At 42.7% G+C, this 27725-nt stretch overlaps 1 long non-coding RNA gene across 8 annotated transcripts; it reads left to right on the forward strand.

Annotated features, from left to right (window-relative positions):
- The first annotated feature begins 6263 nt into the window (after positions 1 to 6263).
- On the forward strand, positions 6264 to 25188 carry LOC112837410 (uncharacterized). Of its 8 annotated transcripts, none has more exons than XR_012373699.1 (8): positions 6264 to 6536; positions 12069 to 12436; positions 13424 to 13585; positions 13756 to 13894; positions 14064 to 14286; positions 16199 to 16337; positions 16758 to 17498; positions 22152 to 25188. It is a non-coding gene; the product is annotated as an uncharacterized lncRNA (long non-coding RNA). The 8 variants fall into 8 exon arrangements; XR_012373704.1 differs by having other exon boundaries at positions 13424 to 13510; XR_012373706.1 differs by having other exon boundaries at positions 12069 to 12304.
- Positions 25189 to 27725: the final 2537 nt, after the last annotated feature.

The raw sequence follows: 27725 nt of genomic DNA on the forward strand, positions 1-27725 counted from the left end.
CCATAGGCTGGCGTGAGACTGGAGGGCCTGGAAGTTGCTACCACGTTCTCTGGAACATCTGCAAGAGGACCTGGGATCTTTTTAGCTAATATTCATGTACCTTCATCAGCATTAAAGCCATGTGGGCACCATCCATTCAGCTAACATCTATTGAGCACTGTGGGCCTGGCATCGTACAGAGCTGGAATGGGGACATACCAATATACTGGTGTGTAAGTGCTCTGACAGCTGGGACTCTGGGGGCACAGAAAAGGGGCACCTGCCCCAGGGGAGGGAAGGCGTCCAGGAGGAAGTGATGCTGCTCAAGACTCAAAGTCCTGGGAGACGGAGTCTGACTGGCCTCTGAGCTCTGGCCAGGAGAGGGTGGAGCATCTTTAAGGGCAATTCCACCAAAACTGAATCCAGGGGAGGAGGGAGGAGACCCTAAAGGGAATGAAGGCTGTAGGGAGGAGACGAGGACATTAGGCAAAAACAAAGCAAAGCAGACTGTGTTCCACATTCACTGCTCTCCTTCTCTGTACTTCCCTGGCTGTTCTTCCTGGAATGTGGATTTGGAATTGTCCCGCCAATCTTTTTCCTTGTCTGGTTTACCTTTGTTAGACATTGCATAGGCAGGATTTCTTTTGTTTCCGTTTTAGTAAATTAAAAAAAAAAAAAAAAGAAGAAGTACAAAAATGAAAGTAATACTTAATTTTTTTTTTTCCAATTTAAGTAATCTCTACACCCTTGAACTCACAACTCTGAGATCAAGAGTTGCATGCTTTTCCCACTGAGCCAGCCAGGTGCCCAGAAAGTAGTACTTCTATTCCCAGCACTGAAATTAACGTCTGTTAAGATTTTGGCAATTCGATTCCTATCATTTCCTCACACATATCTCCTGCCCCCATAATGCATAATAGATTGTTTTCAATCATTTGCTTTAAAAAACAAACTGCCTAGAACCATCAGGTGGAAAACCAGTGGTTATAATGGATGATGAAGCCGAGAACACCGGAACTGTCTGATCAGTTTTAACATCTCTAAAGTGGGACAACCAGGCATTAAGTGCCCCCTAGAGGTAAGAAAAAGGAGTACATGCCACCTACCATGAAGTCTTCCTGCAAAAAACCCTGAGCTTCAATCTAATGAAGGCTCCAGATCTAACCACCAGTTTACAAGAACCGAGGGTGGACAAATATGTTCAAGATACCTTAAAGGTGTCAGCCAAATCCAGAATAAGGACAAATGACTTGGTTTCTTCAATAAATAGATAACATTTAAAAGAGGTTCTCTTCTTCGACTTTGGCTGTAGCAACTTCTTGCTAGACAGATCTCCAAAGGCAAGGGAAATAAAAGCAAAAATGAACTATTGGAACTTCATCAAGATAAAAAGCTTTTGCACAGCAAAACCAAAAGACAACTGACAGAATGAGAGAAGATATTTGCAAACGACGTATCAGATAAAGGACTAGTATCCAAAATCTATAAAGAATTTATCAAACTCAACACCCAAAAAACAAAGAATCCAGTCAAGGAATGGGCAGGAGATATGAACAGACATTTCTTCAAAGAAGACATCCAAATGGCCAACGGACATTGGATGAAAAAATGCTCAACATCGCTCGGCATCAGGGAAATACAAATCAAAACCTCAATGAGATGCCACTTCACACCAGTCAGAATGGCTAAAATTAACAAGTCAGGAAACAACAAATGTTGGTGAGGTTGTGGAGAAAGGGGAACCCTCCTACACTGTTGGTGGGAATGCAAGCTGGTGCAGCCACTCTGGAAAACAATATGGAGATTCCTCAAACAGTTGAAAATAGAGCTACCCTACGATCCAGCAATTACACTACTAGGTATTTACCCAAAGGATACAAACATAGTGATCTGAAAGGGCACGTGCACCCCAATGTTTATAGCAGCAATGTCCACAATAGCCAAACTGTGAAAAGAGCCCAGATGTCCATCGACAGATGAATAGATAAGGAAGATGTGGTGTATATATACAATGGAATATTACTTAGCCATCAAAAAATGACATCTTACCATTTGCAATGATGTGGCTAGAACTAGAGGGCATTATGCTAAGTGAAATAAGTCAGTCAGAGAAAGACAAATATCATACGATTTCACTCATATGTGGAATTTAAGAAACAAAACAGAGGATCATAGGGGAAAAGAGAGAAAAATAAAATAAGACGAAATCAGAGAAGGAGACAAACCGTAAGAGACTCTTAATTATAGGAAATAAACTGCGGGTTGCTGGAGGGGAGTTGGTGGGGGGATGGGGTAACTGATGGGGTGATGGGCGTTAAGGAGGGCATGTGATGTAAGGAGCACTGGGTGTTATATGCAACTGATGAATCACTGAACTCTACCCTGAAGCTAATAATACATTATATGTTAATTAATTAAATTTAAAGATTTAATAAAAGAGGTTCTCCATTACATATATGTTTACGGATTTTATTTACTTATTAGAATGAGGAGGCATAGAGGGAGAGGGAGAGAAGCAGACTCCCTGCTTGAGTGCAGAGTCAGCCATCGGGCTCGATGTGGGGCTGGATGCAGGGCTGGATGTGGGGCTGGATGCAGGGCTCAACCTCACGACCCTGAGATCATGACCTGAGACTAAATCAAGAGTTGGACACATAACTGACTGAGCCACCCAGGTCCCACCTATCGTATATATTTTTTAAGTTTATTTATAATTTCTGCACCCAACGTGGGGCTCCAACTCATGACCCTGAGATCAAGAGTTGCATGCTCTTCTGACTAAGCCAGCCAGGAGCCCCAAGGTTCTCTATTATAGATTTAAAATGATTTAAGACATATCAACCAAATGTAATGTGTGGAAATTTTTGAAATTTTTTTGAAACTTTCAAATCCTAATTCAAGCAAACCAACAGTAAAAAGACATTTTTGAGACAGAAAACCAAACACAGACTAGCTATTAGATGGTATCAAGCCAACAGCATGTTAGCACACATACTAAAGTGTTTGTAGGTGGAATGATAGGATGCCTAGGATTCAGATTACAATACTCCAGAGAAAAAAAGGAAGCGAGGAGAGAGGAAAAGTGAGGCAAGGAAGAGTTTGAAAAAATTGGCAAAATATTGAAGTTTTGAGCGCCTGGGTGGCTCAGTCGGTTAAGTGTCTGCCTTCGGCTCAGGTCATGATCCCAGGGTCCTGGGATCGGGCCCCGCATCGGGCTCCCTGCTCCGCGGGAAGCCCGCTTCTCCCTCCCCCGCTCCCCCTGCTTGGGTTCCCTCTCTCACTGTGTCTCTCTCTGTCCAAAAAATAAATAAAATCTTAAAAAAATATTGACGTTTTGAAGCTGGGTGATGGGTAAAGGTGGATTCATTTTTTAATTCTCTCTACTTAATGTATGTTTGGAAACGTCCATAATAAAATTCTTTTTAAGTTTGCAAGAAAAGTTAACGAATTTGTCTAACAGTGTGACTGCTCCTCTAGGTGAGAAACCTGTAAGGGGAATTCCTGAATGTAAGGAATGAGAATTTTTACCTTGACTGGAAATTGCCAAATTTCTCTCTGGGTGTTTGTAATAAGGGGGTTCAGGATAAATTACCCCCAAATATGGCACCTCGGCATACTAAATATTTTAAGCTAAAGGAATTTGACACAAAGCAGGTGCAGGAAGGACTCTGACTTTCCCCGAGGCAGGCCATAGGCTCTCATGTGAGAGGTGCCCTCCCTACACCCAGAGGAAAGGAGCACCGCTTTCTCTAACACACCAGGAGGAATCTGAACCAACAGGCCTTGCTGTTTCCCCCAGTTTACTACACTGAGTTCATATTCCTTTGTCCCATCCATGTTCCCATAAGTCTCTATCAAAAATAGCATAAAAACACTCAGGCTTACCCGCTTCTTCAGGTCTTCATTTCCTTTTGAAGGCTCCCATGTTACATAAAACTTGTGATAAAGAAACTTATATGCTTTTCTCTTGTTAATCTCTTTTGTTACAGGGCCCCCAGCCCAGAACTTAGAAGGGTAGAGCAAAAAAACATATTTCTTCCCCTACAGTAACAATTTGCCAGTTTCCCACAATTCCCAAACACTTGTTGTTTGATGTTTTAATTGTTTTTTTAAGATTTTATTTATTTATTTGACAGAGGGAGAGACCGCGTGAGAGGGAACACAAGCAGGGGGAGTGGGGGAGGGAGAAGCAGGCTTCCCGCGGAGCAGGGCGCTCGACTGATGTTTTAATTTCTGTTAATCTGATGGATACAAATAGTATCTTATTATTTTATTTATTTTTAAAAAAAAAACATCATTTGGGAGGGAGTATGTAGGATGTGGGAAGGGGCAGAGGAAGACGGAAAGAGAATCTCAAGCCGACTCCCCACCTAGCCCGAGGCCTCACCTGGGCTCCATCTCTCAATCCTGAGACCATGACCCGAGCAGAAATCAATAGTCAGATGCTTAACCAACTGAGCCACCCAGGCGCCCCGATATCTTATCATTTTAAATTGTATTTCCCTGATGGTTGTATAGTTGAGCATTTTTCACGCCTTTATGTGCTACTTAAATTTCTTTCGAAAATTGCTTTTCATATTCTTTGCCCATTTTTGTCTTTTTCTTACTGATTTATATATAGTTCTTTCATATTCTGACACTAAGTTTTTATTATGTATGTTACAAATATTTCTTTCCAATTTATTCCTTATATTTTAAATTTGTTTGCAGACAATCTTGCATCCGGAAGTTTTTCAAATTGTTCAGTCAAATATGTCTTCATTTTATTTACAGATTCTGCTCTTTGTTCCTTAGGAATGACATTCAAATCCCAAGCTCTTATTACTGATTTAAAAAAATATGTATTTATTTTTTTATTTTAAGTAAACTCTAGGCCACTCATGGGGCTGGAACTCACCACGCAGAGATCAAGAGCCTCATGCTCTAGGGACTGAGCCAGCCAGGCACCCTCTTATTACTGATTTTACTAAGAATGCTTTGTAATTTGTCATCAAATATTTCATTTTCACAGATAGGCTTTATTTCAAATTACATGGTTTTTCTTCCTTTAGTCTGTTAGTTTGACCTATTTCTTTACCTTGAAACATCCTTGTATTCCAGGGGTAAATCCTACTGTCGGTATTTTTTTTTACTACACTGCTTCATTCAATTTGCTCAAATTGCTAGTATTTTATTTGAACCTTGCATCTTTATCCATAGGTGAAATGGGTTTCTGCTTTCCTTTGAGTTGTCATTGATCAGTTTAGTTAGGTAAGTCTTTAGTGAGGTACCAAATCTAAAATATGCAGGCAAATTGTTTTTCCTATTCTCCTTCCTTCCAGTTTAGGACTTTCTGAAGCTAGGACTCCCCACTCTCAACACACACACACACATACCCCAAGGCGCTCTTTTCCAATCCCAGTATGGGGATAATTCCTACTGGGTCTACCGGTACTAAGGGTGATTGAGAGAGCATATTGCTGATGGTTTTAACTCAAAGAAATAATACAATACTTAGTAATTGAGGATGCAAGTCAATAGCTGTGGAGTTCCCTTTCTGTGAGCCTCAATTTCCTTACATGTAAAACGAAACTATTAAAACATCTAAGCCACAAGTTTAGAGAAGTGCATAAGACGCGTGGAAAGCAACAATGCCCGGGACAAAACAGGCACTAATGACCTTGGCCATCACCATCAGCGCTGTCACTGCTCGCACGGCAGCGGCAGGCGCCGGCGGGCGGCGAGGGCGCGGAGCCCGGGGTCAACAGGCCGACCGCCAAGGCCTACTGCCGGGTCCCGGTCTCTGCTCTGCCCCGCGTTAGAAGGCACGCGCCTCCCTCTCGGCTGAAAACGAGAGGACTCACACCCGCCCCACTGCGCGGGTGGCGGCCTAACCGGGTTACCCGACGCGAGCGCCTGGAACCTATCTAGCTTCGCTCACGAGCCCGCGACGGGAGGCTGCTTTTGTGACGGTTATTCACTTTCTCTCGGCCCATGGCCGAGACGTGGGGCCGCCCACCAAGTTCCCGAACTCAGCGGGGCTTGCACCTTCCGGCCCGCCAATCTGGGCCAAACCCTGCACGCGCCCGAAAATCGAGGCAAATCGACTAAAATGTCCGTCCCGCACGCAGGCGTAGTACTGGCGGCCCGGGCTCGAGGCCCCGCCCCCAGGCTCGCGTTTGTCCGCCCCCTCCTCGGGTTCGTGGCTCAGGATTGGCCCAGAGGCGGCGCGGGCTCTGATTGGTCGAGGCGGAGTCACGAGGGCTCCGTCTCCTTCCCGGGAGTGGGTGCCGCCCGCGCCTCTCTCCCGAGTCGCCGCTGGGAGGGTGCTCCAGACGTGTCGGCGCCTGCGGGCTGCGGCGGGCGCCTTTGAGGCTTCGCGCCCGGCTCTGCAGTACGCGGTGGCTCTGGGTGGGCGGGGCCGTACACCCGCGATCGCCCCTCCAGGAGGGACGAGACTGTGCGGGTTACCTAGAGAAGTGGCGGTTCTAGGTTCTGGTGTGAGACTCCTTATTTGTGCTGCAGGGGGGTGGAGATGGACGCTGCTCCACTTAACACTGAGTTCTCGGTCTGGAAAGGTAAAGACACTTGAATTGTAGGTACTGATTTTTTTTTTTACCCGTAAGGGGGCTTTATTTTGGCCCTGTGTGCTTTCATTTGAGCAGCTGGTAGTGGAATCAATTTTTAAAAACATCGAAATTATTTGAAAACGCATGTTGAAGGGAACAGAATGAGAGGGAAAGGGAGGAGTTCTTGGAAACTTGCCTAATACCTCGAGGAGTTAACCATTTCTAGATCGTGGCAAAAGACAAGGTATGGGACATCTGACCTACAAACAGATGCCAAAAGTGATCTTTTTCTATATATTTTGATATTCACTACTGTGAGTAAAAGATTCAAAATGAAAGTAACTTTAAGATGAGGCCTGACATGTGTTTATTACAAATAGAAACTTATTACAGATACCGGAGAGAAAATGTGCATAGCCCATGGAATTTTGAAGGCCCTGTGATGAGCCTAATAATCGTGTCCATTTTAAGCGGGGTGGGGGTGGGGTGGGGGGGAAATCCAGGTGAACAGAAGAAAATGAGTCGTTTTCCGAAGGAGAAGATGGGGAAGATGAGACGTTGGAGGAGAAGGGCAGTGAAGTAGAGATGAGATAATTGTATATACAGTGCCGAGCAGAATGACTTACTAAAGTCAACAACCAAAATCCAGAGGAAAACAGTTGAACTGCCTTGTTTAATCTCGAAAGTGGTATTGTGAACACTTTCAGAGACTACTTTCACAAGCCCACCCTAGATTCAATACCAAAATCTGACCCAGTTATTTTTAGGGAAAAAAAAAAAAAACACAGTTGCAGACCACTCCCGTGAACATAGATGCAAAAATTCCAAACAGAATGTTAGCGAATTAAATACCAGTGTCAACTGAAAAGAATAGTACATTGTGAGAAGTGAGGTTTGTTTTGGGGGAAAGCAGAAGTGTTTTTTGTTTGAAAAGTGATATTGGTTGCCCGGAAATACTGGTTTGAAAGAAAATCTCTTGGTTCTGAAAATTGCTTCATTAAATTCCATTAGTTTGTGTGCCTGCCAAACACCTGTGTTTCCATATTTATTCTTTTGACAAATATTTAAGTCCCTACTGTGCTTCCTGCTTCTGGCTGGGAGCCTCTGTGTGAGTATTTGAATATGGATAGGTTTAAGTTGAGTCCTAAAAGAATTGAGGTGGATGGTGGGTACACAAGCCCATGAATAGTGAATGCTTCCTGTGTGTAGCCACTGTGCTAGGCTTTAACGCATCATCTCGTTTCATTCGCAAAGCGATCGTATTAGACAGGCATCATCAGCTCCATTTTATACACGGGAAAACAGATTTAGCCATTAACTTACTTGCTCAGGGTTTTATAATTAATAAGCGACAGAGCAGGGATTATACATGGTTCTCCCGAATCCAAAGGCCCTACCTCTTCCCGGTTCATTTTTTTTGTCCCGCCCCCCCGCCAAGCAACTTGTTTTGAGAGGCACCCAGGATGTATTTATTGTCCACTTTATGCAGCCACTTGTATAATAGAAACTTTATTCAACCGTATTCAGTCTAGTAGTTGTTTTAATCAATCAAAAGTAAATTATCCATACATAACTTTTGATTTTAATTTAAAGACATGTTAAATGTGGGGGCACCTGGGTGGCTCAGTCGGTTAAGCGTCTGCCTTCAGCTCAGGTCATGATCTCGGGGTCCTGGGATCATCGAGTCCTGCATTGGGCTCCCTACTCAGTGGGGGTCTGTTCCTCTCTCTCTCAAATAAGTAAATAAAAATCTTAAAAAAAAAAAGCCATGTTAAATGTTTATTCATTTACGAATATTTTGATGTGGGACTAAGGCCTTGTTTTTTTTTTTTAAAGATTTTATTTATTCATGAGAGACAGAGAGAGAGGCAGAGGGAGAAGCAGGCTCCCAAGGAGCAGGGAGCCCGATGCGGAACTCTATCCCAGGACTCTGGGATCATGACCTGGGCTGAAGGCAGATGCTTAACCATCTGAGCCACCCAGGCACCCTAAGGCCTTGTTTTTGACTTCGGGTTCAGTGTTGGAGTAGTTTGTCTTCCCAGTACAAAGTATGCCAGTAAGTGCAGCTTCTGTAATTTGAAGTTTGTTTGTTTGTTTCTTCTTTTTTTTTTTAAGTATTTTAAGTAGTCTCTGCATCCAACGTGGGGCTGAACTCACAACCCTAAGCTCAAGAGTCATATGCTTTTCCGACTGAGCCAGGCAGGCACCCCAAAGTTTGTTTCTTTAAAGCAAAGCAAAACCTAAAAAACTCCTAGTAAAGCAGTTTGAATACTCTTACGTTTTTACCACTTTTTCCATCCTTTTATGGTTGCTCAACCACACCTAATTTGACTACAGTTTTTTTAAGCTTTATCAAATATGTCCGAAGTATTCAACTTGGTTTTCACAGATTCAGTAACTTACTTTTTGCATTGATTTGATTGACTTATATGATTTTATTATGTAATTGAAACCGCAAATACAAGGGTCATATACAGGTTTGGAACAAACACAATTGATAATTACTAAGGATCTACTTTAGCCTATGGCAACAGAAATGGCCAGGTGTTCTGTGAGTGCCATAGAGGAACCTGCTAGCCACACATGCTTGGCATTTCATGGACATCAAGTTAGTAAGTCCTGTTTGGAATGGGGACTGTCATTTAATCTAGCCGTAGATACAGGTTAGTGTGATTTGATTAAGTAGACAAAGTTAGAAACAGTTAAGAGGGCATCTACTGTATTATGATGTTCACTATACGTTGCATTAGCTTTTGCAGCAATCAGCCAGGAAATTCTTGGTGAATGCAACTTTTGCTTTGGAACCCAGACTCTGGTTCTTGGAGGAAAACAGGAGTAGTCACATATTTTCCGTAGGCTGTTATGCATGTGATGTGGTTCTAGACTGTTCACACTGGTCACCCTTGGTCATTCCTCTCTAAAGTGTGATTTCTTTTTTTTTTTTTTTAAGATTTTATTTATTTATTTGACAGAGAGAGACACAGTGAGAGAGGGAACACAAGCAGGGGGAGTGGGAGAGGGAGAAGCAGGCTTCCCGCTGAGCAGGGAGCCTGATGTGGGACTTGATCCCAGGACCCTGGGATCATGACCTGAGCTGAAGGCAGACGCTTACCTTAAGACTGAGCCACCCAGCCTCCCCTAAAGTGTGATTTCTATAATGGTTACCTCTGATTGGTGCAGCATATAGAAGTACGCTCACAGGTAGATGAACTTTTAGGATAACCAGACCCTAAAGTTGGCTCATTGAAATTATTTCATTAAAACCCTCATCTCTTAGGGTTCCTGGCTGGCTCAGTTGGAAAAGCATGCTACTCTTAATCTAGGGGTAGTGAAGAGATGACTAAAAGAAACAAATAAAACCCTCATCTCTTTCCCATAACTTCCCTGATCCCACATCATTCCCATGCCAGATGAACTGGTCCCTCATCTGCTTGCCTATGAATGTTTATAACCAGTAATACTTATCACATGGTAGTTACTTATCCCTTCCTGTAATGTGCTATATATACCAGTTGTATTTGTTTGCTAGGTTCACCTTTTTTTTTTAAAGATTTTATTTATTTGAGAGAGAGAGAAAGAGCATGAGCGGGGGTGGGGGGGCAGAAGAAGAGGGAGAAGCAGGTTTCCCACTGAGCAGAGAGCCTAATGTGGGGCTCAATCCCAGGACCTGAGATCATGACCTGAGCCGAAGGCAGATGCCTAACCCACTGAGCCACCCAGGTGTCCCTTAAGGTTGCCTTAATAAAATATCCCATACTGGGTGGCTGAAACAACAGAAATTTATTTTCTCGGGCGCCTGGGTGGCTCAGTTGGTTAAGCGACTGCCTTCGGCTCGGGTCATGATCCTGGAGTCCGGGGATCGAGTCCCGCATCGGGCTCCCTGCTCGGCGGGGAGTCTGCTTCTCCCTCGGACCCTCCCCCCTCTCGTGCTCTCTCTCTCTCTCATTCTCTCTCTCAAGTAAATAAATAAAATCCTAAAAAAGATAAATAAAAAAAATTTATTTTCTCATAATTCTGAAGGCTAGAAGTTGAAGATCAAGTTGTTGACAGGCTTGGTTTCTTCCGAGGCCTCTCTCCTTGGCTTGTAAATGTCTGCCTTCTCACTATGTCTTCACATGGTCATTTGTCTATTTTCTGTGGCCTAATCTCTCATAAGGACAGCAGTCATATTGGATTAGGGCCTACTCTAATGACCCCATTTTAACTTAATTACTTCTTTAAAGGCCTGTCTCCAAATACAGTAGCATTCTTAGATACTATGGATGAGGGCTTTGACATACGGATTTTAGTGGGCTATAGTTCATCTCATCATAATACCAGTAATACCGGGGCGCCTGGGTGGCTCAGTCGTTGGGCGTCTGCCTTCGGCTCGGGTCGTGATCCCGGGGTCCTCGGATCAAGCCCTGCGTCGGGCTCCTTGCTTCGCGGGGGGCCTGCTTCTCCCTCTCCCACTCCCCCTGCTTGTGTTCCCTCTCTCGCTGTGTCTCTCTGTCGATTAAATAAATAAGATCTTAAAAAAAAATACCAGTAATACCTCTCTTCTGTTATGACACTGTTCCTAGTTAACACTGGCAAGATGAAGACACTTGTTTTATTTATTGCCCATAGTTCTTCTTTTTGTCCTTTTGTGTATTCATTCAATGTTTTGCTAAAGTATTTGAGAGAGAGAGAGAGAGAGAGCGCATGCACTTGCCCACGAGTGGGGGAGGGGCAGAGGGAGAGAGAATCTCAAGCAGATTCTGTGCTGAGCGTGGAGCCCGATGCAGGGTTTGATCTCACAGCCCTGAGATCATGACCTCAGCCGAAACCAAGAGTCGGATGCTTAGCTGACTGTGCCACCCAGGCGCCCCTAACGTTTTTATCGTTAGTTATTTAGTTTTATAGTACCATGCCCAGTTATCAGTAGCTGTGGGATGGAATTGATGGTACAATTAGGAAGCATGAGGCCCAATCTTTGGGGCTTGGCTCTCATTCCTCTTTATGTTCCAGGTGCCTGTTGTGGGGGACTCTTTTACTTTTGTGTTTATTTGTATGCAAAGAGTTGGCACTGTAGGGGCGCCTGGCTAGCTCAGTTGGTGCAGCGTGTGACTCTTGATCTCAGGGTTGTGATTTCAAGTCCCATGGTGGGTGTAGAGATTACTTAAAAATAAAATCTTTAAAAAAAAAAACCCAAAGAGTTGGCACTCTAGTGGCATGTGGAACCACCTAAACAGTAGTTGACTTGGTATATTTTCCTGTGTTTTCGTGGGGCAGTAGCTTGGAAACTTCTAGAAACCTAGTTCCTTCCCTGTAAGGATTCTGATTTGATAGCTCTAAGTGAAGTCTAGGATTTTTTTTTTTTCTTTTCCTGTGTCTTTAGACAAGCATGCCAGGTGGTGCTGGGAGCTCTCTTATACTACACATTGAGAAACTCAGAGAGGTCAGCATAGACACTGACACACGTGCCTGACCGTATCTTGTACTTGCTGACCGTACAGTGTGGTTGTAACCTCGTGGGTGCAGGGAAGATGTGCTTTCAGTGTTGCCACTTCTTCTCTCCAGGTTGTCACCCCTCAGAAGAGTGGTGGGAAGATGACTGCCTCTCCAGAAAATAAAGGAGAGGAAAAAAAAGTCTCCGGCTCCCTTGTTCGCTGAGAAACTGATATCCCCACGCAGGAGGGCAGCCACATGGGCCCCGTTGCCAAAAGACAGGCATGTCAAGTTCAAGGACCATGAGAAGAGAGATGGGAGCTATGGGGAGGAAGAAGATAAGGCTGAGTTGGGCCAGGATGAGGAAGGTGATGACTCCTCTTCCCGGGACAGCCTCGCCTGCCATCCCACGTCACAGCCAGAGGGGTTCTGTGAAGCTCCCACCCTGCAGAAAGCTGCCTTGGCAATCCCTGGCTGACTTTTCAGGCATGGCCTCGTGGGTGAGGAATCTCAGTGGACCTTTGACCTCTACTGTCCACATGACCAGAATCAGAGTTTTCTATGAATATTATCCAATGATTGTTTCTGCCATGGTGCTCGTGAGCCATGCAGGTTAATTGTCCCCCAAACTCAATTGTCAGTGATTTTCTTTTTGTCTTGACAGAGTCTGTGCAACGTTTTATTTTATTTTATTTTTTTAAAGGCGTTTTTATTTTTATTTTTTTTCAAGATTATTTATTTATTTATTTATTTGACAGAGACAGAGATAGCAAGAGCAGAAACACAAGCAGCGGGAGTGGGAGAGGGAGAGCAAGCTTCCCTCAGAGGAGGGAGCCCGATGTGGGACTCGACCCCAGGACCTGAGCTGAAGGCAGATGCTTAACGACTGAGCCACCCAGGCGCCCTCTGTGCAACATTTTAAATGATACTGTTTCCGAAGAAGTAATTATTAATATTTTTATTTAAATATAATGGCAGTACATTTAAAATTCTTTCAAAATAAGAGGTTAAAGTGGCATTGAATTTTTTCCTTAGGCTGGTGTATTATAGTCAGATTGATGAGCAGTTTCTCTGGAAGAACAATTTGTTATTCTCATTCTTAACAAGTCTCTGTGGCAGTAATTGATTAGGTGGGTTTTCATTTAGATGCTGAAAAAGATGTGTATTCTACATGGGCCAGAGGGAGAACAGTCCTTCCAATGGGGGCCTGGTAGCCCATATCAAGGAACTGGAGCTGTAAGGGAAAGGCAGGGGCTGTGGGATTTCTTTTAGGAACTTGAAGAATGTTCTAATTAATTTATGAATGCTTTGAAAAGTACCCTGACCAGACCTCACGCATACGTTTTGTGAAGAGTAGGCATTACCATAGACGTGATATTTGTGGATAGAGTGAAAGCTTCCAATTTACTCATGAGTGGTACAGACAGATTATTAAAAATATAATAATTTTTATATTTTATATTTACAACTCTGGCTTTTGCCCACAGAGCCTGCCCAAAAAACAGCTGATAAACGGAAGAAGGGGATGGCCAAACAGAAGGCTTCCCGTGAAACCAAAAGACAGAAATTGGAAGGTAACTTCTTTGCTGTGTTTTAAAGCACGAGACAAAACATGGAGAATTTCATATTAACGGAATAGGCATCTATAGGTATGGAATTTGTGGACACAGTAAAAGCCCAAGTGGTAAACAAGGGGATTTTTACTGCAGTTTGGTGTTACAATATGCCAGAATCTTTAGTGGAATTTTCTTTTAGCGTTATTGTTTCTGCACTGTTTGAGTTCTTTTTTTTTTTTTTTTTTTACCTTTTTGTATGGCAGCTGAACCACCTGTAACTTTCAAACTGTTTGTTGGAAACTTGAATTTCGACAAAACTGCTGCTGAACTAAAAACGGGTCTCAGTGAATTTTTTGCTAAAAATGATCTCACAGTTGTTGGTGTCGGAGTTGGCTTGTCCAGGTAAATACCAATAATTTAAGAACATTAAGTTTACCAACCTGGCATTATTATCCCTGGAGAAATTAGGAGTTCCAGTAGCTTTCTATTTTATTGTGGGTTCTGTCTTGTCACATCCTTTTGTTACCTGCTCTATTTTCTTTTTAAGATTTTATTTATTTATTTGACAGAGAGAGAGAGAGAGGCATCACAGGCAGGGGGCATGGGCGGCAGAAGGAGAGGGAGAAGCAGGCTCCCAGCCAAGCAGGGAGCCTGAGGCGGGACTCGATCCCAAGACCCTGGGATCATGACCTGAGCCGAAGGCAGACACTTAACCGACTGAGCCACCCAGGTGCCCCTTGTTACCTGCTCTTGACTCCATGGTGGGGTTTTACCTCAGCCTCTTGCAGTTCACAGTGAGTATAGTAGTCTCATATCCACGGGGATACATTCTAAGACCCCTAGTGGATGCCTGAAGCCACAGATGGTACTGAACCCTACTTATGCTACGTTGTTTCTTTTACATACATAGCAGTGATAAAGTTGAATATAAATTAGCCACCATAATAGATTAACAATAATATAATGAATTAGAACAATTATAACAATATCCTGGAACGAAAGTTACATAAATGTGGTTTCTCTCTCTCAAAATCTCCCTCCTTGTGATGATGTGAGATGATAAAACGCCTCCAGGATGAGATGAAGTGAGGTCCATGCCTTAGGCATTGTGACCTAGCGTTAGAGCACTGTTAGCCTCTTGATGCTATAGGTCAGAAGGAGGATCATCTGCTTCCAGACCACACAGTTGTCTGTGGGTAACTGAAGCCATGGATAAGAGGGACTCATATATATAAAAATCCTTCAGTGGCTCTTAGAAAATCCATTAGATGAAACTCTGCTATCCCATTTTTTCCAATTGGAATGTTAAAATAATCCCGAGATTTTCCTTATTGTTACAGAAACGTATTTTCATGATTTTCCACTGTGAGCAATGTTATTTGCCTAGAATTATTTTAAACCAAGTCACATCTTTAATCACAGCCCCCTAGCTATTGGTGGCAAATACAGGTCCTGTATCACTTCTGCTTTTTTGCCAAGTTGCATTTTATCTTTCTCACTTCTTTTGCATCAGAAGCATATGATGCACATTTTATAGTGGATGTGAGCACATTTTATAATACTCAGACTGTCTTAGGTAGAAACGAAAAGATAATAATATTAGTAAACATTCATTGAGCACTCACTGTTCCAGGCATTATTCTTTGTTCCTTATTTATATGAACTCATGGAATCTGTTAAGACAGCCCTCAGTGGTAATTATTGATATTATCCCCATTTCACAAAGAAGATTTAGGCACAGAGAAGTTAAGTATTGTGCCCAGTATCACACAGTTCAAAGATGGCAGAGCTGGGATTTGAGCCCAGAATCTGGCTCCAGAGTCACGTTGTGCTTATGGGTTGTGTTAACTGTATTTTGTAATATTGTTGCATTTGCAGTAAATAAGAATTCCTTTTGCATTAAAAAATCTTTTTGTAATAGCCCTTGGGTTTGCTAACACATTCCTCATTAGGAGTGATATTTTTGTTCCAGTTCACAAATGCAGATGGCTCTTTCTTAAAACAAAAATTCAAAACCTTACAATTTCAAGCTTCATTTTCTATAGCTTTTGTTTAAATTCAGTCAGTCGCTAAACAGAAAAGTAATAAAGATTTCAATAGGTAAATTTGCACCGACTCAGTCCTTGCTCTAGAACAGCGTTTCTCGATTTTGGCACTATTGACACCTGATATTCTTTGTTGTGGGGACTGTCAAGTGGTTTGCAGGCTATGTAACAGCAGGCCTGGATTCTACCCACCGTGTTCTAGAAGCACCCTCTAGCCCTTCTCAAGCTTGCCTGGGGATGAGAGCCACTCCTCTGGTTACTTTATGGCATTTGTATTGCTAGTTGGTGGAGCCTTGGTTTTAAATTGTAAATGACTGGGGCACCTGGGTGGCTCAGTTGGTTGGGCGACTCAGGTCATGATCCTGGTGTCCCGGGATCGAGTCCTGCATCGGGCTCCCTGCTCGGCGAGGAGCCTGCTTCTCCCTCTAATCCTCCCCCCTCTCATGTACTCTCTCTCTCTTTCTCGCTCTCTCAAATAATCTTTAAAAAATAAATAAATAAATAAAAAGCTCAAAATCCATCAGCAGTCTTTAAAAAAAAAAATTGTAAATGACTCACTGCTGATTTCCACTTTCACATCCAGTATGACTAACCACCCCAAAGTCATGTGCCTTTTGATCTTACCTAGGGTTTTTTTTCCTTTTCTTTTACATCTCTGTAGGAAATTCGGTTATGTGAATTTTAAATCTGCTGATGACCAGGGAAAAGCTTTGGAAACTTAGTGAGACAAAGGTCCTTGGCTATGAAATTAAATTGAGGAAACTGAAAGGAAAGGAAGTAAAGAAAGATATGCAAACAAGGTAATTTGTTTATCGATAACCTGTGTATCTAGACAAACTCTGGGTCAGGACGGAGTCTCGGATTCTTATTCTGTGCAAGTAGTCAGTTACCACCAGGTCACCTCCTTGCCCAGCACAAACTTTGTCTACAGTACTCTCACCCTCTATACTCAAGCTGGATGGCTCACCTTCCCTATCATAATGTTCTTTGTCTACCATACTCTGTCTTTATGTACCTTACCTTCTCGGTCATAATGTTCTCTGCGGGACTCATTCCCCGGCTACCTGCAACCCATCCATAGAATCTCAGCTTAAAGGTCACTTCCTCAAGATCAGAAAAAGTTTCCCTTACTTCCAGACTAGGTTAAGTCTTTTTGGGTGGGGAGGGGTGGTTAGGAGGGACTTTCTTAATTTTTCCTTTTTTTTTTTTCCCCCTGAGAGAGCGAGAGAGTGTGGAGGGGCAGAGGGAGAAGGAGAGGGAGAATCTTTAAGCAGGCTCCACACTGAGTGTGGAGCCCAACATGGAGCTCAGTCCCACAACCCTGAGATCATGACCTGAGCTGAAATCAAGAGTCGGATGCTTAAATCGACTGAGCCACCCAGGTGCCCCTCTTTTTTTTTTTTTTAACTTTATTTATTTTAAGTAATCTCTCCATCCAACATGGGGCTCAAACTCATGACCCTGAGATCAAGAGTCGCATGCTTATCTGTCTGAGCCAGCCAGTCGCCCCTAGGTTAAGTCTTTACTGGGTGTTCTCATTTCCCTTTTTACTTTTCTTTTTTGGCACTTACCAGAGTTTGTAATTATGTGACTTTGCTTACTAGCCTTTTCCCCCAACAAGACCACATTCCTGAGAGTAGACGCCAAGTCTGTATTTTCATGTAGCGTGTAGCACAGGCCCTTGCCCAGATATGTGTTCAAAGATTTGTTAAATGAAGGAATATGTATTGCTATTAACACTCTCCAACTCCTGGAGAAGTATTTTTTCTCCTTTAGAGAACTTTTGATGCTTATTAGATCTGAACTCAGACTAAAAATACTCTTTTGTGTTACACGGATCGGAATGCCAAAACACTTTTGATCAAGAACCTGTCTGACAGAGTCACCCGGGATGAGTTAAAAGAAGTGTTTAAGGATGCCTTTCAAATCAGATTGGTGAGCAAGGATGGGACGAGTAAAAGGTGTGTTTTGTACCTATATTGACAAAGAATATTTTTCTACTGGATTCAGACATAACAGAATTTCATTACATTCTCCTAAATCACTTACACCTGATTTTAGAGAAGGAAAAAGTAGTTATCGAACCTTTCTACCAGCAGGCATAAAAAACTGAAGGGGGCATCATAAATGGACAGCCAGAAGCTTCTAGAAAACTGTAGTGGTATCACTGAGAAATGAAGACTTACTCTATGAAGTTCAAGGTTGAAGATTAGAAGAATTCAGTCATAGGTTATTTCCATTCTTCTCTCTCCAGGGTTGACTCTAGTAAAACAACATGCTTGCTGACTTGCCTGGACAGGTACAAAACAGAGCATTGAATAGGCCCATTAGAACTATGTTGTAACAATGAAACACTAGCACTATGTAGCTAGGCTTTGGTAGAGTAAGAGGGTGAGTGTGGGGGCGCCTGGGTGGCTCAGTTGGTTAAGCGACTGCCTTCGGCTCAGGTCATGATCCTGGAGTCCTGGGATCGAGTCCCACATGGGGCTCCCGGCTCGGCGGGGAGTCTGCCTCTCCCTCTGACCCTCTTCCCTCTCGTGCTCTCTATCTCTCATTCTCTCTCTCTCAAATAAATAAATAAGATCTTTAAAAAAAAAAAGAGGGTGAATGTGGTAAAATTAGAAAGGATGAAATGGGATGTATTTTGGAGGAATTTTCTTTTTTTTTTTTTAAGATTTTATTTTTAAGTAATTTCTACACCCAAACCCACAACCCCGAGATCAAGAGTTACATGCTCCACTGACTGAGCCAGCCACGTGCCCCTATTTTGAAGGAATTCTTAATGAGGTGCAGCTTGCAGATCAGGATTACAGATACATTTGAGTGAAAATTGTTGGTATAGGTGAACTCTAAAATAGTCTATACCTGTATATTCTGAAGAACATAATCTCCAGAAAAGAATCCTGCCAATTCAGAAAACAAGTCTGAAAGGATACATCCCATATTGTCAGCAATTTGCTATTGTCAGTGTTTCTTTCTTTCTTTCTTTCTTTCTTTCTTTCTTTCTTTCTTTCTTTCTTTCTTTCTTTTTTTTTTTTTTTAAGATTTTATTTATTTATTTGGCAGAGAGAGAACAGGAGAGCACAAGCAGTGGGAGTGGCAGAGGGAGAAGGAGAAACAGGCCCCCCATCGAGCAGGGAGCCCGATGCAGGGCTCGATCCCAGGACCCTGGGATCATGACCTGAGCCAAAGGCAGTCGCTCAACCAACTGAGCCACCCGGGCGCCCCTATTGTCAGTGTTTCCTGTGAGGAGATTTGGGGGCTCTCTCCTATGCCTGTAGTCAGCAACACTGGAAAACGACAAAACAAAAAATTGCTGCCAAAAGCCATAGAATTTCTCTATTGTTAGTTAAGTTTTGATTACATAATACTTAAGTCTTTAAATTACTCCTTTACATGAGGTATTATTACAAAGGGGATTAGGAGATGCCAGGGAATTCATGACATGTTAAAGCATAATACCTATGTCAGAAGTGAGTGTGGTGCATTCTTCAAGAATATTCTTACTCGGGGCGCCTGGGTGGCTCAGTTGTTAAGCGTCTGCCTTCGGCTCAGGTCATGATCCCAGAGTCCTGGGATCGAGCCCCGCATCGGGCTCCATGCTCAGCGGGAAGCCTGCTTCTCCCTCTCCCACTCCCCCTGCTTGTGTTCCTTCTCTTGCTGTCTCTCTCTGTCAAATAAATAAATAAAATCTTAAAAAAAATTATTAAAAAAAAAAAGAATATTCTTACTCAACAGATCCTTACTCCATATCTTTGACCAAAGTAAGTTACAGGTCCATGAAGGATTACAATGAAAATATGAAATCATAAAGTACTAGAGGGAGACCTAGAGATTGTTTTGTTTGTTTATTTTTAATAATCTGCAAGAGGGGGAGGCCTGTTAAGTATGACACAAATCCTGGAAGTCCTAAAAGAACAGATAAATTTGACTGCAGAAATATAAAATACATCTACATGGGGAAAAAAAAATCCCATAAGCAAAGTCGAAAAACAAGTGACAAACGAGGGGAAAAAAATTCATGATTTCTATCAAAACTGAGGGCTAATTTGCTGATAGATAAAGTGCATCTCACAAATCAGTAAGAAAAAGACCAACAGGGGCACCTGGGTGGTGCATTTGGTTGAACATCCGACTTTTGGTTTCGGCTCAGGTCGTGATCTTGGGGTTTTGGGATCAAGCCCCACGTTGGGCTCTGAGCTCAGCATGGAGTCTGCTTGAGATTCTCTCTCTCCCTCTGCCCCTCCCTCCCATGTTCTCTTTGTGTCTCTCTCTAAAGTAAATAAGTAAATCTTAAATCCCTGTCAAATAAATAAATAAAAAATCTTTATAATTAAAAAAAAAAGAAAAAGACCAACAACCCAGTGAAAATATTGGCAAATTATGAAAGGAAGGTCACAGAAAAGTAATTTTCTTCTGAACATAAGAAAAGATACTTATCCTCATACTAAAAGAATTGTAAATTAAAATGCAATTTTAATTTAGTTTAGATACAACATTTTACCTTTTAGATGTTAACAGATCAAAAGGTGTATTCCATAGTATTGAAGAGGGTTGGAGAAACTGGCATGCTCAGACGTTGTTTAGAAGGGAAATTCGTGAAGTCTCTGTGAAGATGAGTTAGTATCTATCACTTATAGTTGCATGTACCATTTTATCCTGCAGTTCCACTCCTAAGAATGTATCCCACAGATAGACTCAGACAGGTGTGACATAATGTATTACAAAGTTGGTTGATGCAGAATTAGAATTAACGTGAATATCTATGAATTGAAAACTGGCTAAAATTTTCTGGTAGGTTCAAAAGACATTATACCATGCATTTGTAAAAAGAAGTGAAACAGCACTTTGTGTACCAATGAAAAATAATCTCCAATATAAAGGCAAAATATAGAACAGTGTGTACATAATATTCTACTTTTTATGTAAAAACATAACAGAGGACATACCTGCTCAAAAATTAACTCAAAATAGATCAAAGACCTAAATGTAAGAGCTGAAACAAAACTGGTGAAAACACAGGAGTAAATCATTGTGATCTTAGGTTAGGGTGTTGTGCAGGTGGTAAAAGAGAAGATTGACAAGTGGGCTTTATCAAAATTAAAAACATTTGTACTTCAAAGGACACTACACAAAAAGTAAAAAAAAACAACAACTCTGCAGACTGGGAAAAAATATGGCAAATCATGTATCTGATAAGGGCCTTGGATTCAGAATATGTGAAGAACTCTCACAACTTTTTTTTTTTAAGATTTTATTTATCTATTTGAGAGAGAGAGAATGAGAGATACAGAGCACGAGAGGGAAGAGGGTCAGCGGGAAGAGCAGACTCCCTGCCAAGCACGGAGCCCGATGCGGGACTCGATCCCGGGACTCCAGGATCATGACCTGAGCCGGAGGCAGTTGCTTAACCAACTGAGCCACCCAGGCGCCCAGAACTCTCACAACTTAAGACTACCCAATTAAAAAATGGGCAAAGAGCTTGAATGGACATTGCTCCAAACAAAGTATATGAATGGCCAATAAGACCATGAAAAGATGCTCGACATGAGTTGTTAAGGAAATACAAATCAAAACCATGGTGTGACCTTACTTCCCACCCATCAGAGTGGGTGTAATGAGAAAGGCAGGCAATACCGAGTGTTAGCAAGGCGATGGGGAAATTGGAACCCTCGTTCATTGCCGGTGGGAATGTAAAATAAAAGAGTGCAGTTGCTTGGGAAACCGGTTTTGGCAGTTTCTCAGTGTGTCAAACAGAGTTGCCGTACGGTGCAGCAATTCTGCTACTTGGTGTAAACATAATGAAAACGTATAGCCACACACTTCTACACGTGTGCAGGTTACCTTCATTCATAATAGCCGAAAAGTGGAAACAACCCCAAATGTCCACCAGCTGATGAATGGATAAACAAAATGTGGTATTTCCTACAAGGTGGTATTATCCAGCCATAAAAAGGAATGACGTACTGACACATGCTACAACTTGGATGAATCTGGAAAATGTTAGGCTAAGTGAAAGAAGCCAGACACAAAAGATTGCATATTCATATGATCCAATTTATATGAAATGTCCAGGATAGGCAAGTAGCATGGTAGTTGGGCCAGGGGAATGGGAATGAGTTAGAGGGAATGAGGAGTGACTGCCGATGGTTACTTTGGGAGAGGATAACGTTCTGAAATTAGATCATGGTGATGGTTATAGAAGTCTGTAAACATACTAGAAACCATTATACACTGTTTTTATTTTTTTTAAAGGTTTCATTTTTAAGTAATCTCTGTACCCAGTGTGGGACTCGAACTCACAACCCCGAGATCAAGAGTTGTACACTGCACAGACTGAGCCAGCCAGGTGCCCCTCACTGTACACGTTAAATAGATGCATTTTATGATATGTAAATCGTATCTCAGTCAAGCTTTGAAAAAGAGTGTGTATATGCGTATGTTTGCTTTTTATATGTATGGCATGTTACCTGTAAGGATAGAAATTGGGCAGAAGGCACACTTCACCATATCCTTTTCTACCTTTTGCATTTTGAATCCTGTATGTGTATTACTAATTCAGAAGACAAATAAAAGTACTAAATGTTGACTCTTCTTTCTTCTTTCCCGCACAGTTGTAGGATTGCGTATATCGACTTCAAGTCACAGGCTGGTGCAGAGAGAGCCTTGGACGAGAAGCAAGGAACGAAGATCGGTGGGCTTGCTATAGTTCTGGGCCATGCTGAAGAGAAAAGCCAAGGCCAAGAAGGGAGAGACGAGAAACCCAGCACATGGAGAAGTAAGGGATGCTACAGCTCTGTAGACTTGAGACTTGCCAGGGTTGTCAGCAGGGTTCCCCAGAGAGGGGCTAGCAGGAGGATGGGGAAACTTCCCTACAATGTCTCCCTGTATCAGAAATGTGTAAGTCATTCTCCTATCAAGCAAATGAGTAGTGTCCTAGTTAACTATAACCATGAAGTCTGCAAAAACATGGCACTTTGAGATCCATCAGCTTAGCTCCCCTTCTTGGGTACCTTCTAGGATTCTGTTTGGACAGGCTCTTAAACCTGTGGTTTCCGAATTCGATATTTAATTCTCTTCAAGTAGAGTTTTTGTCTGGTTTAAACCAGAGGCCCCAAACCAGTGTCCCTAAGCTGCCTAATCTGATGGGTAGACGTCATGGCTTATCTAGTATCTACAGGAAAAAAACCCCACAATTTATTATGAATATTTTTAAGAATCAAGGAGTTTCACATAGAAATCTGGATTTCCAGCTTCTTTTGTTGCGGCCTCAGAGAATCAGTGCCCGGGGCTGTGTTCCTGCGTGTCTGCAGTCACCTGCACAGGAGAATCAGAGGTGTCTTCTCAGCTGTTCCCTCAACAGCCCCCGCGATTTGCTCAGTTCTCTCCTACTTTGAAGGAGTGAACAGCACACTTACACTTTGGAAAAATAGAGTCACTACGTTTCTCTTGCAAAGTAGTACTTTTCTAACCGTAAAGGTGACATTTTAATATTTCTTATGGGTTTGTGTCTTTCAAAAGTGGGAAAACGAAAGTTAGAACAAGAAAGCCACACGTTTCAAGAAAAATGGGAGTGAGCTTATTTCTTTGTGCAGGTCAAGAACGTTCCTACATGTTTAATATGCAAACAAAGTGTGTCTGTGTCGAAGGACTTGGACCTCGGACGCCATTATAAAACAGACCGAAAAGATGCGTGATAAAAAACTTAACGAGCTGAAAAAAAAGAATGAACTTTCAACAGGACTTACTTTTGAATGTGAATAAAATAAATGACGCTGCTGTGAAATGCAGTTATATGTTAAGTCGGAAAATTGCCCGGGCATCGAAACCTTTTACAGACGGCGAGTTTGCAAAGGAATGTCTGTTGAGTGCAGCGGAGATTATGTGCCCCTAACAGAGACAAGCATTTGCCAATCTGAGACTAAGTGGTAATACTGTTTCACAGTGTGTTGACTACAGGGCAGTGAATTTACAGGACAAGCTGCAAGAGAAAGCTAAATCATTTGTGGCTTTCTCCATTGCGGCTCATGAGGCGGCCGATGGAGCTAATGCCCCCCAGTTGGCTGTATTTATTCGTGGTGTTGATGGCACTTTCGATGTGACGGAAGAACTTTTGGACATGGTTCTCATGACAGGCGCCACGTCAGGAAATGACTTACTTGTCTGTGTTGAGGAAAGTCTTAAAAAATTTAACGTAGACTGGTCATAGTTAGTAAGTGTTAACACAGATGGCAATTCGGCACTGGTTGGTGTTGAACAGCTTGTTACAAAACTTAAATCTAAAGTGTCAGGGCTTTGCAAAGACATGGAACTGAAGTCCATGCATGGCCTCATTCTCTAGGAATCATTTTGTGCTAAAAAGTTAAAAATGGATCATGTCATAGACATAGTGATTCACAGCATAACCCGGATCCGGTCCCATGGCTCAGACCACAGAAAGTTCAGTGCTTTGTTCAGCGAGTTAGATGCACAGTATGGAAGCCTGTCTTGCTCCATGGGACGCAAGTGGCTGAGTCGTGGCATGGTGCTCAGGCGGTTTTTTGAACTGTTGGAAGAAATTGATTTTTTTCATGTCTTCTAAAGGAAAATCGGTTCCTCAGCTTACTAGCAAAGATTGGGTCAAAGAGTTAGCCTTTTTGGTTGACATTATGACCTACCTAAACACGTTGGATATTCCTCTGCAAAGGCGCTCACGAGTGGTTACACAGATGTACGATTCAATTTGCTCCTTCCTAACGAAACTGTGTCTTTGGGAAACTCATTAGGCAAGGAACAATCTGGCCCACTTCCCTGAGCTGAAATTAGTTTCTGAAAATGAAAGAGATGGCCAGAACTATATTTCCCGAATTAAAGAGTTGAAGACTGAATTCCAAAAACAGTTCTCTGATTTCCAATTTTATGAAAACAAGCTGACGTTTGTTTCAGAGTCCACCTTTCTCGATCACCATTAGTAACGTGAGCGAAGAGCTACAAATGGAAGTTCTTGAATTGCAGGGCAACACCCTACTGAAAATGAAATATGATGGTGTCGGGATCCCAGAATTCTACAAGTATCTTGGGAGAAGTTACCCTAAATATAAAAACCACTGTGCAAAGATTCTGTCCATGTTTGGAAATACCTACGTTTGTGAGCAGCTCTTTTCTGTCATGAAACAACATAAAACTAAATATTGCTCCCAGTTAAAGGACCCGGAGATGAATTCTCTGCTGCAGGTTGCTGCACAAGATTCCCAGCCTTGACCTTGGGGCTTAAGAAGGGAATGTCAGGTGTCAGATTTCAAATCTAAGGAGAAAGAAATTATGAGACTTTAAATAATTATTCTACTTCCAAATTATATTTGTTCAACGTCAAATTTAAGGTACAATCTCTGGCATCCTATGTTTGTATTTATCACATATGAAATGAAGTTTGATTATACCTTGGCAGTTTATTTTTCCTGTATTTGGCCTTTCTGGCCCTTAGGGTGATTCGAGTTGATAAACCTCTGCCCTAAAAGCAGCCACATTTTTCCTAAAGGCACTCATGAGCCGGGGATGTGAACCAGGGAGTGAGGGGAATGGGTGGGATGTTTAGATGTCTAGCACAGCTCTGTCCCCAAGGATGACAGACCTGCCGCTCTGATCTTGAGACTCAGGCCAGTTTAACCATCCCCCCACCCCCCACCCCCAACAGAGCGGGGACAGCATAACCAATACTCACCTCTGGGTTTCTTTGGTGTTTCCGTTTTGGATTTACACCTTTCTTTGAAATTTCAACGTTGGTTAGCGTTAGAATAAATTGTGGCTGGCCCCAAAGCCATTCTGCCTCCTGTAGGCAGGGATGGGCATTTTCTTGGCATCCGGGCCACCCCAGGGGGATGCAGAATGAGGCCCATAGCTACCATCAGGGTTTTAAAGAGCTCTGTGACCCAAAAGGTGTTTTTCCACTGTGGAACTGGGACAGGACTCTCACTGTTACAGAAACTGTTATCTTGAAAAATCAGTCCAATTATAAAAGTGATACATACTTATTGTAGAACATTTGGAAACTATTAAGAAATAGAGGGGAAAATCTATAATCTCAACAACCAGAGGTTACCCCTGTAAATATTTAGGTATGTTTGTTTCTTTCAATTTCCTCTGTGTTATTTTATATGGCTGAGTGCATTAAGTCTGGATCGTTCTGTAATCTGCTCCCCCCTCCCCTCCTCCCTCACTTAACAGTGAAATCCTGGGGCGCCTGGCTGGCACAGTCAGTCGAGGATGCAGCTCTTCATCTCGGAGGCTGTAAGTTCGAGCCCCATGTTCGGGGTAGAGATTACTTAAGAAATAAAAAAATAAAATCTTAAAAACAAATCAGGGAAATCCTAAATATCTGTCAGTCTTCCAAGCTCAAGTTGAGTTTATTTGCTTGCATCAGGTATGTACTGATAGGCCTTTGCCAACCAGGGTGAGTTCTCTTGGCATCAGATAAGCCACAAGTGATTTCCAGGTGTGGGATCCCCTTTCTGTTCTGCCAGGTTCTGAGAAGGCCAGAGAAAAACCCTGCTGTCCAGGGAAGGAGAGGCAGAGTGCATCTGACGACACTCAGGACAGCCTTTTTGGGCAGAGGTTCTGGGACCATTAATGAGTGTGAAGAAGGCCCGCTTTTAGATCTGACCTTAATCTCTGCAGCATTTGATGCCACTGCCCACCTCTTCCCTCCCCTTGAAATCTCATTCCCATTTTTTCCTTCCTCTCTGAATGCTTCTTTTCAGGCCCTCTCCTTCTCCTTGAATGTTGATTTTCCTCCAGTGACTTTTTCTCCCTATAACTTACCTGCTCAGTGGGGAGCGCGATGCGGGGCTCCATCCTTAGGACCCTGCGGTCATGCCTGAGCCGAAGGCAGACACTTAACCGGCTGAGCCACCCAGGTGCCCCTACCAGTGACTTTTAACCTTCTTGAGGGGAAGAGGGGAGGTCAGTCAGGGCTCTCTTAAAGCAGCGGTTAAAAGATACCAACCTTCTTCCAAGAATTACGCACATGTGTACCTACACCTGTGTTTTTTTACGCTTTCGGGAAGTCCCCTTGGAACCATCTAGTCCCATGACTTGATTATATGCAGGGCTTCCGTTGTCGGATCTCCAACCCCACTCTTCCTCCTTCTTCTTCCTCTTTTTTTTTAAGTTTATTTATTTGACAGAAGAGAGAGTAAGCAGGCAGGAGGGGCAGAGGGGGGAGAGAATTTCAAGCAGACTCCATGCTGAGTGCAGAACCTGACGCAGGGCTCGATCTCACAACCCCAAGATCATGACCTGAGCTGAAACCAAGAGTCAGCTGCTCAACCGGCTGAGCCACCCAGGTGCCCCAGCTCTTCCTTCTAAACGCCAGCCTGGAAGCTGCTGGACCTCTCCATTGGGATGTCCCACAGGCCACTTCAATGTATGGTGTTGACGATTGAATTCATCATTTGTCTCCCCAACTCCTAAACCAATTCTCCCCTGGTTTTCTAATTTTCTTTATTTTAGTGAATGGTACCATCATGTACCCGGTTCTGTCTCAAGCCAGAACCCTGGCAGCCATCTTGGACTCCTCCTTCTTACTCATTTCCCATTTCTATTTAGTGGCAAAATCTTGTTGATTATACTACTTAGCTATAGGTTTCAAATCTTCCCACTTCTCTGCAATCCCATTTGGAGTGAACCCTCCGCTAGCTGGGACCACCATCATCTCTTGCTTGAACTTCTACAAAAACCCCAAAATGGTCTCCCTGCTTCTAGTGTCTCCGTCTACAACTCTGCCTTCAAAGCATTCTCCAGCCAACAGAGTGACCAAAAAATAGGGCAAAAGAAAAAACCCAAATTAGGTCACATTACTCCCCTGCTTAACATTCTTAGCTACTTCATCATTTATAATAAAACCCCAACTCCTCTAACTCAGCAGCGAAAAACCAAACAACCCAATTTAAAAATGGGCAAAGGACTTGGATAGACATTTCTCCAAAGATGGTACCAATACAAAATAAGCACATGAAAAGATGCTCAGTATCACTGATCAGTAGGGATATGCAAATGAGATACCTCCTCAGACTCATTAGGTGGCTGCTAACACAAAACAAACAGAAGACAAGTGTTGGACAGGCTGTGGGGAAATTGGAACCCTTGTGCCCTGTTGGTGGGACTATAAAATAGTACAGCCACAGAGGAGAACAGTAGTATGGTGATTCCTC

This window comes from Callorhinus ursinus, unplaced genomic scaffold (genome assembly GCF_003265705.2).
Source record: "Callorhinus ursinus isolate GAN/ISIS: 27379988/994484 unplaced genomic scaffold, GSC_fseal_2.0 scaffold2, whole genome shotgun sequence".
Taxonomy (NCBI): domain Eukaryota; kingdom Metazoa; phylum Chordata; class Mammalia; order Carnivora; family Otariidae; genus Callorhinus; species Callorhinus ursinus.